Raw genomic sequence first — 13196 nt, 5'->3', positions numbered from 1 at the left:
CAATGGCACGATCTCAGCTCACTGCAACCTCCACCTCCCAGATTCAAGTGATTCTTCTGTCTCAGCCTCCTGAGTAGCTGAGACTACAGGTGTGCGCCACCACACCAAGTTAATTTTTTTTGTATTTTTAGTAGAGATGGGGTTTCACCATGTTGGCCAGGATGGTCTAAGCAAGAAATAAATTTAAAAACCTGTTCATTTCCTACATAATTTTAAAGGTGACACAGCACCTTCACCTACATAATCTCATGGAGTAAACACAAAAGCACAGGTAACCTTTTCTCTGTTTCATAAATGAGGATGCTGAAGTTCGGTGTGGCCAGAAGCAACTTGCATCGAGTTGTAGAGCCTAGACTTGAACCAGTTCTTTTGACTCCACTTCCAGTGTTCACTTCAAGCCTGCTCACTTGCATGCGTGGATTCCACAAACACCACCTCCCATCAGACACACTGAAGTCACATGGAGTCATACCCACTGAGGTGACAGGAAGCAGTAGCGCATGGCTTGCTCAGGGCAGCAGAGGCTCCCCACTCACCAGGGAAACTGCAGCATGTGCTGACCTTGAGAAAATTATGGCTTCAGCTAGAGAAATAGGTATCAGCATTCATAGAGGGATTTGGGAGTGAGAAGAGTGGTAACGGTCGGGTTTAATTCTGTGTGCACACTTCTGATGAATATGCAAATGTGCCTGGTACCAGAAGCAGGAGGCGAATAGCATTTGCTAAACAGCAGTGCTGAACCACTTTGAAAGGGGTGTGTCAGAAGCATGGCAATGAAATTAATCCTCTTCACCTGTGAATTATCAGAGCCTTTGGGTTCCATCCAAAAACGTCTGACTTGAGTTTGCTTTGGTTCGAGCCTCTTATGTAAACTTGATCTTAATGGAGAATGAAGCTTCAGAAACTGATACAAAATAGGAAGGGGTAAAAGGCACAACTGTAAATTTGCCCAGTTAAAGGACTACAAGATCAAGACACTTCTGTTGTGCCTGTCCACCTGGGATGATGGTTGTGGGACACCTTAATGCCTGATGTGGTTCTCGCTCAATTGATTTATCAAACAAGAAGACTGATAATTGTTAGATGGTCAGAGTGATGAGATCAGGCCTCACGCTGTCTGACAGAAGACCTGTACATAGAAGGCACTGAGTTTAAGTGTTCAAGGGAGAGTTGTCTCTTTCGGGCTATAGGAAAATAAAGACTGCCTGTCAGAAAAGAACTCTAGACCAGATCTCAAAATAAAGATGAATCGAGAAGATCCCTTACTGACAAGCACTGTGCCACCTACAGGGTACATAGATGAGTAAGTCACAAAGGTCTTATTCAGGAGATGCTCACCCTCTCATTAGGGAGTCTCTCATTTATTCACATAAAGTTTGTGGTGATCATTCACTATAAGGGGCCACCCAGCACTCATGCCTCCTCTATTTGGAAATAGCACCCCAAGTTCTTTTTTCCCCTTGGGAGCAGTCAGAAGGACTGACATTGAAGATGCTCTGCCCTCAATGCTCTGGGTGGGAGACTCGGACCCCCCATAGCATTCAAATCTAGAATGGTGTGTGGCAATGATGGGAAGACATTGGAAAGCATTCCTCTGACCTTGGTCTATCAGTTCTTGCCTCTTAGATACCTAAATCTGTCCTAAGTTTTCATCTTTCTGTAAGCCTGGTCCTGCAGCCTCATTGCCAAACTTCTAACTACCTCGTCTTTTCCCAGTGGATGTTTCAGCTTCTAACTACCTGGTCTTTTCCCTTTCAGCTAGTCAAAATCCATTTTCGTTGCTTGCAGCCATGCAATCCTAACATGGTCACCCTCATCCATTCATAACTCTCGTTCACCAACATTATTCCAGGCAAGGATAGGATACTGTCCTTAGAAAGCTCACCACCTGGGGGAAAATGAGTCAATGACTCATTGTAACCACAAGATCTGGGCTGAAATCAGGACAAGAATAGAGAAATATTATGGGAATCAGCATCAAGGAAACTGAATTCTCTTGTGAATGTGAGAAAACTTCACAAGGATCATAGTATCTATCCCACCTTTTAAAGGATGAACATAGGTATGCCAGACAAAGAAATGAGGAAAGCGCTTAGGCAAGGAAAATCATAGACATGAAAGCTAGGAAGTATTACTTGAGCACAAGTTAGGAGATTTATGGAAGAAAAGATGATAAATAAAGGAAAATAATATTTATGCAGCAATCAAAATTAGAAACAATACTATTTACCCTGTTTTTTATGCAATGAATTTTGAGTCTCCAAATGTTAAAGGATTTTCCCCAAATTACACAGCTACAAAGCTATACAAGACTTCTAATCCTATCTCCCGCACACCTCAGAGCCTTTCCGTGAGAATCAAATGGAATCAGCCCATTTATTCTCATGTCTGTCTTCCTGTCTAAACTGGATCATCCTCATCATGAAAGATGACATGTGGTTCATTTTCTTTTCTCTTTTTAAACCCTAGAAATTATCACAGTGCCTCATACAAAAAAGGAATTTAGTATGTTTGTTGAATTAACAAATACTTATCAATAACAAAAACAACCAACAGCATTTGGAGAGCATTTAATAATTGGTCTCATGGTGAGTCATCAGTCCTATAAAGTACTTGTAGACAGAATGATCTTCTTACTTTCCCAAAGTACCCACCTTGGATAGCAAGGGATGTCTCATTATTAACATACTCATTTTTCATTATTTATTTATTTACTTACTTACTTACTTTGCGATGGAGACTCACTTTGTCACCCAGGCTGGAGTGCAGTGTCGAAATCTCAGCTCACTGCAACCTCCGCCTCCCAGGCTCAAGCCTCCCAAGTAGCTGGGATTACAGGCGTGCACCACCATGCCCGGGTAATTTTGTATTTTTAGTAGAAATGGAGTTTTGCCATGTTGGCCAGGCTGGTCTTGAACTCCTGGCCTCAAGTGATCCACCTGCCTTGGCCTTCCAAAGTGCTGGGATTACAGGCGTGAGCCACCCTCCTGTCCCCCATTTTTTAAATAAAGAAGCTGAAGATCAGAAATTTAAGAAATGTAAATGCTAGCTAAATTATGAAGATCTCGAAAGGCAGTCTGTGGAGTCTGGACTGACTCCCTCAGGAAGTATAGAGACCTTAAAGGTGGATGAACTTATAGTCCCCCACCCCATCAAAATAAAAGGCATTAACATGTATGCAGTACTTTTTATTCTGTAATATTGGCAAATCGAAAAATTGAGTCTCTCTGTGTGGCAAAGGAAATGGATGACAAATAGCACTAGGCATCACTAAACAAAAAAACCAAACCTCTCTTTTTAATTAAAATTAAATGTCCACTGTAAGAAAAAAAAGTGATGAGCAACAAATACCCACAGCCTCGTTTAATCACCTGTGATGAATTATAATTAGGATTTGAAAATTATTGAACTTTTTTCCCCCTGATCACCTTGGCGCTCTGAAGGTGAATTTCAAAGAGTGCAGGAGGAATGAATATTAAGAAGTTTGTTTTATACTTGAACGCCAGAGCTCCCATCTCATTTTTCCATTAAAGCTCAACTTTTGAAATTTTTGCTGCTTTGCAATAATTACATCTTCAGCCTGACAACTCATTACATGACAATGCTTATGCTAATTTGATTCTATAGGCGCTAGGAAAGGAAGTCACTCTCTTTCAGTGACTGGGATTTAGAAAGGGGCTTCCTTTAGGTGGTTCAAAGAGGCCCTGCCTCGACCCATCCCGACCCCGCGGGCTCTAAGCATCTTGCATTGACGAGGCTGGATTCTTTTAGTTTCCTGACCCACAAGCAGTATTGGCTATCGTGCCCTTGCTCCCAGGCACCTGGTAGCTGGTTTATGTTATTTTAAGTCCTGCTTTGTTCTAGGAAGGCTGGAAATGAAATTATTTGTGTAAAGCTTTTCATCTTAACAATGGGACAAGCCCATTCGTCTTGCTCACCCTGGAGTGGTGATGTTTTTTATTTTTCTCAAGACTATTATTGTTATTCTGATCGATTTCGTTTACAGCTGTTATTTGAGTTTCCACTCTGTACCAGGCATTGGAATGTGTGAGCAAGATGATGGTGAGCAAGACCTCAGACATAGCTCCTGCCTGCATTGAGTTTGCGTCCTGTTGGGGGAAGCAGACATAGCAAAAGAGTAGACAATGGCACGATGCCGTGAGTTGTTCCCCAATCTAGTAGGATCACTACAGGAACACAGAGACATGGCCTGGGATGGGGTGCGGTGGGCAGGACTTCCCCGAGAAGGTATCAAATGTGAGACCTGCTCTGAGACCCGAAAAATGAGCCTTAGAGGGCCAGAGGACACAAGGTGTTGGCGAAATGGAGAAAGAGAATTAGTGAACACTCCTGGCAAAGCACCCGTCCAAAGTGAAGACAGGACGGTGGAGCTTAGGAAGCTGGAAATTGCTCTGTGAAGCTGGAGAGCAGAACAAAGTGTCAGGAGGAACTATCTGAGTAATGAGGCTGCGGGGGGTCAGGGTGCAGATTACAAAGGGCTATGGGCACCAGGCTGGGGACCTCAGACCATGCGCATCCTCAGGGAGATGTGCAGTCTGCTGCCAAAAGTTTTTAACTGGGGAATGAGTGACTTTGCTTAAAACCCTTGAAATGCCCCACCACCAGGCAAGCACCTGCTCTCCAGGTGTTCTACATATATTATCATACTGGATCATCTCACCCACTGTCAGAAAGTATGATTATCTCCATTTTACATTTTAGAAAACTGAGGCTCAGCAGTATTTTATCACTTACTCGAGCTCCCGCTGCTGCTTGTCAGTGACAGAGTCGATTTGATCCCAGGTGGGGAGAGCTGTGGAATTCCAAGCCCAGACCCTGCACTGTAACAGGCTATTTCCAGCACTTCTGGAGAGGAGGCCAAATGCATTCATCAGCTTTCTGAGATTCCTTAGGGAAGAGACAGTGGAGTGTGTAGCCCGGTTTTGTGCTTTTTTGCTCTAACAGAGGGTTGTCAAAGAGAGAGCCCTGCTGGGCATAAGGAAATACGTTTCTTAGTACAGATTCTGCCACTTGCTAATAGGTCATTTCACTTTAGCTTCTGTTTTCTCAATTATAGAAAAAAATTATTAAGCTTCATTCCTAGAAAAAAAAAGTTCAAATCAACCAGGAAGCATCTCAGTGGATGCTTCAGCTCTAATAACGAAGGCTTTAAAATGCAAGCAATCCTCACTTACTTTTAGCAGATATGAATTCTATGGTGGGTCTTGGCAGCTGGGAGAAGTTAGAAGGCTAGAGGGGTGCAGAAAAAAATAAAAGCATACCTGGAGGGACTCAGGAGAAAGGCTTAAGGTTGTGTTAACATATAAGGGAGTTGAGAGTCTTGGCAGAAACCAAATGGCTGTCAGGAACCAGGAAGAGGAAATCTGAGACCTCATGAAGTCCTTCAACAAGAGTCCTTCGGCGGGAATTGGTGAGGCTGATCTCCGACCATATCAGCTCCTAAAGGCTGCTGAGCCCTTGGATGTAAACCTGCTCTGTTGCAGTGTCCTGTGGTGACCTCGCACCAACTGGCCCCTTGATCTTGATTTTTTTCCTCTCATATGGACTGTGGTGGCAGAAATAAGACTGTGTCTCAGAAGCTTTCTCTGATTCCCATGCCCAGGCTAGAAAGTGTCTTCTGAGCTGCCCTCATCACTGCCCATACAGCCTACCAACCTCCCTGCTAGACTGCATATCCTTGAGAGGGTGTTTTCCCTTTCTATATTCCCAGCACAGTGCCTGGTATGGAGTATATGAAAAATCCTAAGAGCTGACACTTGCTGCTTGCTTTCTCCCTTGCTGAGTAGGCCAGAGACTATGCTATGCACTTTATATAGAGTATTTCATTTAACTGTTGACACACACCCAGGAGATAGGTTCTAGTGTCATTTCTGTTTCATAGAGGAGGAAACTGAGGCTCAGAGAAATTAAGTAATTTGCCAAGGGGCACACAGCAAAGGAGTAATGGGGTCAGGATTATCAGTGGTCTGTGCACTGGCAGCAGCACCTGGGAACTTATTAGAAATGTGGATACTTACCCAAGGTCTAATGAATCAGAAAATGTATTTTTAAAAATCTCTGTGTGGCTTGTATGCATATTTTAAAGTTTAAGATGTGCCATTCAGTAGACGTAAAAAAATTAGTTTTCTGAATGAACAAATAATGGAAGTCTGTGTCTTGGCTTCACAGCTTATTCGATCTATGGTTATGGGGAAAATGGCATTGCTAAGTCTCTTTTACCTTATCTGTATTAAAGGAAAAATTACCTGTTAGAACTCAATGAGATCATGCCTGAAAAGCCTGGCCCATTTTAAGGGCACCATCGAAGTTACCTGTTATTGTTGGCTGTTCATTTCTCTGAACCAGACTTAGCTCATAAAATGTACAATGCAGGTGTTGGACTAAATTAAGGATCTCTGATTCTAACTCTGTAGCCTTGTGAACCCAGAGAATCTTAGGATGGTGCCATTAGGCACCATAGATTAGAAATGTGTTACTTTGTGCTCGTTAGTTTTTTTCTCCCACACCCACTGTTGTGTCAAACTGCAGACAAAGCATTTTGCCTTGTCCCTTTCTTCCCAATGCTACACAGCTAGAATTTTTCCCCTGGTTGACTCTTGCTGTCCTTGTTCACAGCTCTGACTCCTGCTCTCCCATTTTTCTGCAAGAGATTTCAGAAAGAAGGGCATGTTGATTTGCTGTATGGCTTCTTGATTAGATGGCAGATTTGTAACCAGGGTGGATGTGACAATCAGGCAGGCTTTGATTAGGCCTTTCTGATATGTAAATCCAGGTGGATAAGATAAGTGGCGTTAGGCTGGGGCTGGCAACAAAGGTAGGAAGAAATCCCAGGTGACTGGAATTAGAGAACTGTCTGAGCTGAGCGGGGGTGTTGGTGCGAATGATGTGAATTTCAAAGAGCTGGGGATAAACACTCACTTTCAGATGGGCTAATTTATGCGGGAAGTCATTTGAGAAACCAATTCTCTCATCCCTGAGAGTTCATAGAAGCCAGCAAAAAATGGTTAGGCACTGGAATGTAAACATTGGTAATTGGTAATTAATGGGCACACCTACGAGGAAGGCATATGCCAAATTAAATTGATTGCTTGAATCATTCATTGATTCATTAAATAGTGTATGTATCTTTTGAGATCCTGTTCCATCCAGGCACTGTGTTTAGTGCTGGAGATTCAGAGATAAATAGGACTAGATTCAGCCTTTTAAGAGCCCACAAAGGAAGGGGATGGAATGTGGCTGAAACAGAATCACATTGTTGTCTCCTTTCTTCCATTTTTCTCTTCCTTCTTCGTTTCTTGCCGTGAGTGAGGCACTGGCAGGGCTGGAGGATACATGGGGAGGAAGACAGACCACATCCTAGCCCAGCCAGGACTCCTACTTCTGAACTGCTCTAGCCCTAGGGCTTCAGACAGTTAAGCACCTGGAAGGCATGTAATTGGCGTGTTAAAAAATATATATCCATAAAGGGATGCATGAATAGAGACAGCCATTAAACAAATAATAATGTGAGTAATTAATTATTAATTGTGCTAAGTGCTGGGGAAGACAATCTTGTGTTAGGGTGCCCTGAGTAAACAAAACAGTGACTTAATCCCCCATCAGTCAGGGAAACAGAGAAGTCTTCTCCAAGGAAGTGGCAATTAAAGTAACACCTGAAGGTGTGTAGCAGTTAGCCAGGGCATGTTTAGGAATTTGGAATCAGTGCCAAACCTCCTAACAATAACTCCACATGGCAGAGCTCCACCACAGCTCAACACAGGGGACTTTCAGAAGAATCTCCGAACTGTGTCTCTTGCAGTTCTGCAAGGAGAGGGGCTGTGCCTCCCGGTGATACCTAGAGAATCAGCCTAACAAAGGCATAACAAGAACCTGCTAAAGGACAGTGAAACTGGAGGGTTTGCATTGAAAAACAAACAAATAAAACCAAGGTTTGTAGGCCATTCTTATATTGCCATAAAGAAATGTCTGAGACTGGGCAATTTATAAAGAAAAGAGGTTTAATTGGCTCACAATTCCACAGGCTATATAGGAAGCGTAGCAGCATCTGCTTGGCTTCTGCGGGGGTCTCAGGAAACCTACAATCATGGCGAAAGGTGAAGGGGAAGCATGGACATCTTACATGGCCGGAGCAGGAGGAAGAGCGGTGGGGAGGTGCTACACCTTTCTAAACAACCCACATCTCGTAACTCACTCACTCACTATCATGAGGGGATGGGGCTAAACCATCCAAAAGAACTGCCCCAGCCATCCAATCACCTCCCACCAGACCCCACCTCCAACACTAGGGATTACTATTCTTCATGATATTTGCGGGGTGAGAAGGACACAGATCTGAACCATATCACAAGGCACGGATATGGAGCCAGAGGAACCTGCGTTTGAATCTTAGAACAGCCACTTGCTCATTTCATGTATGGCCCTGGACAAATAATCCTACATCTCTAAGCCTCCCAGAGAAGGAGAATGTACGTGATTCTTTGTGGACAAGGCTGCATCTACTGCTTACCACATAGCAGGTGCTCACTTTCCTTTCTGTAGCTTTGCTCTAAATTAACCTAGAGATAACCCCAGGAGCAGGGTAAGACTGAGATATTTCGGGGCCCTAAAAAGCCGATATCCTTTCACAATGACCTTTCTAAAATAATTATTCAGTACTTAATGGAAGTGGATAGAAACAGATTTTTTTAAGTCAGCAACTATATTTAAAATACGGTTGTTCAGTATTTACTTAAAGAAAGTGGGTAGAAATGGATTTTTAAAAATCAATAGCTGTATTCAAAACGTAATTCTAACACTTGGAATTGTGTTAGAATTGTGATTTTTCTGATTCCCTAAACTTTCTGGGTTGAAAATTTAGATAATAAAAGGAATCATTTTTCCTGGGTGAATAGCATTGTGCTTAGGATTATTCTGTTTCAAAATTTCAGCTGACATTTGGCTGGTGATTTCAGGTGACTCCTAGTTGGCTAGTCTTATGGTCTGTGGAGGGTGATGAAAAGATTTATGGTAGCAGGGATTAGGTTCTATATGCAAAGCATGAAAATACCCTACAGGGCAAGTGGTCACTAGCAAATTGTGTACTTTTATTTCCATGTAAGGGGAAGTCAGTCTCTTTCAGAGGAGTACAGCAATAATATTCATCTTCAGTTTTGCCTACCCTTCATCATCTGATAACGGAGCCCCTCTTTCCTGAGGGGAACCTATTCTGAGTAGTTCATGTTATTCATCCTTCCTATCCATTGCAGGAAGGGCATACAACACAGGTTTGCCTAGTTAGAGCACAGCTTTCTCTGTAACCATAATGAGTGGCTCAGAGTTTGACTAATTAGAGCATTTGCTGGGACTTTTGATAGAACTTTAGGGAATGTGGTATTCTCTTCCCTCTAAGATTCCTAGTTGTAAAGACAGAGTCAGCCAAGAGTTGGGCCGCATCTGTGTTGCTACTTAGGAAAGCTGACCTTACAGAAGTAAAGTAAAGCGGAATGTCCATTGTTTGAACCCTTTATTTAAAATCCTGCTGATGTAATTTGGGCCTTGAGGACAGGCACCACTGTCCTGGACTTCTCAGTTGTGAGCCAAAAAATAATCCTCCTTGTTCTTGTGTCTTTTATAGCTATCTTGAAGAATAATTGACATACTGTCATCTGCACATGCTCAGAATGTATAATTTGATAAATTTTAACATTTGGGCACACTCATGAAGCCATTGCCATAATCGCATTAATCAACTTCCATGTATGGTTTTTAAAAACTACTTTGATTTGTGCACCCAGAGTCACAGCAACATTATTCACAGTGACCGAAAGGTGGAAGAACCCAAGTGTTCATTGTTGGATACATGGATAAAGAAAACGTGGTCTACATGTACAATGGAGTATTATTCTGCTGTGAAAAGCAAGAAAATTCTGACACTTTCCACAACATGGATGAACCCTGACATTATGCTAAGTGAAATAAGTCAGCCACGAAAGGGCAAACAGTGCATCATTCCACTTAAATGAAGTGCCTAGAGAAGTCAAATCCACAGAACCTGAAAGTAGAATGGTGGTTGTCAGGGGCTGAGGAGGAGGAATGGTGTGTTATTTTCAATTGGTACAGAGTTTCAGTTTTACAAGATAAGAAGAGCGCTGTGGGCCACGCACTGTGTCTCACTCCTATAATCCCCGCACTTTGGGAGGCTAAGGTGGGTGGATTACCTGAGGTCAGGAGTTCAAGACCAGCCTGGCCAACATGGAGAAACCCTGTCTCTACTAAAATAGAAAATTAGCCAGATGTGGTGGTGCACACCTGTAATCCCAGCTACTCAGGAGGCTGAGTCAGGAGAATCGCTTGAACCCGGAGCACAGAGGTTGCAATGAGCTGAGATTGCGCCACTACACTTCAGCTTGGACAGCAAGCATGAAACTCCATCAAAAAGAAAAAAAAGAGCACTGTGGATGGATAGTAGTGATGGTTGCACAACAGTGTGAATGTACTGAATGCCACTGAACTGTGCACTTAAACAGGATTAAGACAGTATTAGGGACTGAGCTGCATCTCTCCAATGTTCAGGTACTGAAGCCCCAACCCTCAATGTGACCACATATAGAGATAGGGCCCTGTGGGAGGTAAATAAGGTTAAATGAGGTCATAAGAGTGCCGGAGCTCTCCCTCTGTACACACAGAGAGGAAAGGTGGTGTGAGGACACAGCGAGAAGACGGTCACCTGCAAGCCAGCAAGAGAGCCCTCACCAGACACTAACACTGCTAACACCTTCATTTAGACTTGCAGCTTCCGCAACTGTGAGAAAGTATATTTGTGTTGTTTAAGCCATTGAGTCTCTATTAGGTTGGTGCACGCATAATTGCAGTTTTTGCCATTAAAAGTAATATTTTGTTCTGGCAGTCCAAGCTGTCTACTACAGATAGAAAATGTTCTGTGTATTTTACCACTGTTAAAAACACAAACAAAACTAGTTTGACTTGGTTTTCTATTGTTCATGACCTAAAAACTCCTCACTAATGTGGTAACCAATTTAAATTTCATCAGTCATATGAAGACTCCCATGTGGCATCTGTGTTAATTGGAATACTATTTCCAATTTCTTTTTCTATGAGGTCCCTCTACTTTTCAAACAGTAGCACCCTGGACCGTCACTTGACTGGCTGGGCTCTCAACCCGGTTCTAAAGTTCTTGAGGAGAGAAGTGAACCCAGGGTGCTTCAGAAACAGACCTGGTGGCTTCATTTGTTAAAATCCTGTGTGTCAAGTCTCAAATCTCAGATTCTTTTGCCCAGAGACGGCTTTCCAGGAAGACATAGCCTAAAGCAGCCTTGAAAAATGAGTGCTCTTTCTCCTCAGAGCCCTTCTTTTCCATTTCCAGATGTTCCTATTTGGAAATCTTCTCTTATCTGCCTCTATAAGTGCCAACACTCAGGAAGGGCCCGGCCCCACTGGCAGCCCCAGGCTTTCTGCTAAAGGGATTTCACAGTATCAGGACTAACACCTCATCCTATTAGGTTGCAGAAATCCTTTCAAGGCAAGTTGGGGCTTATTTGTAACTTATCTGAGAAAAACATCACAGAGTGTATTTGTAGCCAGGGATCCTTACTCAAGAAGGTAATAGATAAAATAACTTATTAGTTTTCTTCTTTCCCAAGATTCTCTAAAGAAGGAAAGACTCCACTACGCCTAGTCATTGGAGGTTTTGCTCTAGATGGTTTCCCCAGAGCCTCTGACACTGCCAACATTTGCACACCTGTCTGAGGCAAATGTGCACTGGTAGTGGCAAAAAATAATAAATTCTGTTCACTGGGATGTATACATGCAGACACTATAAAAGGCATCATACCTGGGTTATTTTATTTGTGCCTTGTAGTGATGCTGTGAAGTAGATCTTATCAACCCCATTTTACAGATGAAGAAACCGAGGCTGACAAAGTACAAGCTACTTGCCTAGATTTACCCACCTAGTAAGTTGGCAGTTTCAGGATTTGAACCGTGATCCATTTGCCTCGGAACCCTGTACCATTGCTCTAGGACACACTGACCCCAGTCAGAATGTCAGTTTCTCCAAATTGACATTGATCTGGGTATTACTACTCCTTGATACTGCCTTTATGATTTTTGGCAGGTCCATTCCTTCCCTGAACATTGGTGGTGATATCATAAAGAGATAATATTGATTTTCTGAACATCTCACACTGGCTAGTCACCAGGTCCTGTTCTTAATTTATCTTTAATTCTTATTATACCACTCTGCAAAAAGGTATTGTTTTCCTCAGTATTCAGGTAATGGAGACTGAGCCTCAGAGAAGGTAGAGGGTTTGCCCAAGGTCACACAGCCAATAAGGAACGGAGTGAATTCCAGCCACATCTGTGACTTCACAGCTCAGGAATGTGCACTAGGCAATGCTGCCCTTCCCCAGAGTCACTGCATTCAAGGGACACTGGCACTTTCCTGGCAGGTTCATACAACAGAACCTTACCTTTCTCGTAGTCATTTACAAAACAATTTCACCGTCACCTGGCTATGTATCAGAAGTTAAATTTAAAAAATAAATTCGTGGATCTCATCTCAAATGAATTTGATTTGGTACTGAATTAACCAATTTTACATGGGTGGAAGATTCAGGTTAGGAAGTAGAATCTAGGATGATGTATGAGTACTTTAGGACGAGATTTTTGCCTTTGTGGTCTGCTTGTTTTTCTGAATCATATTCTTTCTAGAAGTGAAATTGTTGTCATAGGGTAAGAATATGTTTATGGTGTGGGGTGTTTGTGTGTGTGTGTTACGGACTTCACTGTGTCCCCTCCCACCCTCAAATTCCTGTGGTAAAGCCCAAACCCCCAACATGACTATATTTGAAGAAGGGGCCTTTGAAAAAATCATGAAGGGCTGGGCGCAGTGGCTCACGCCTGTAATCCCAGCACTTTGGAAGGCCAAGGTGGGTGAATCATGAGGTCAAGAGATTGATATCATCCTGGCCAACATGGTGAAACCCCATCTCTACTAAGAATGAAAAAATAAAAAAATTAGCTGGATATAGTGGCACACTCCAGTAGTCCCAGCTACATGGGAGGCTGAGGCAGGAGAATCACTTGAACCTGGGAGGCAGAGGTTGCAGTGAGCCAAGATCGTGCCATTCACTGCACTCCAGCCTGGCCACAAAGTGAGACTCTGTCTCAAATAATAA

At 42.9% G+C, this 13196-nt stretch overlaps 1 protein-coding gene across 4 annotated transcripts in view; it reads left to right on the top strand.

Annotated features, from left to right (window-relative positions):
* DAB1 (DAB adaptor protein 1) overlaps nt 1-13196 on the top strand; it is a 1273242-nt gene that overhangs the window by 650562 nt on the left and 609484 nt on the right. The gene's annotated exons all lie outside the window — the stretch shown is intronic.

The sequence above is a fragment of the Callithrix jacchus genome, chromosome 7 (genome assembly GCF_049354715.1).
Source record: "Callithrix jacchus isolate 240 chromosome 7, calJac240_pri, whole genome shotgun sequence".
NCBI lineage: Eukaryota > Metazoa > Chordata > Mammalia > Primates > Cebidae > Callithrix > Callithrix jacchus.
This window is presented reverse-complemented; position numbering and strand designations above follow the sequence as displayed.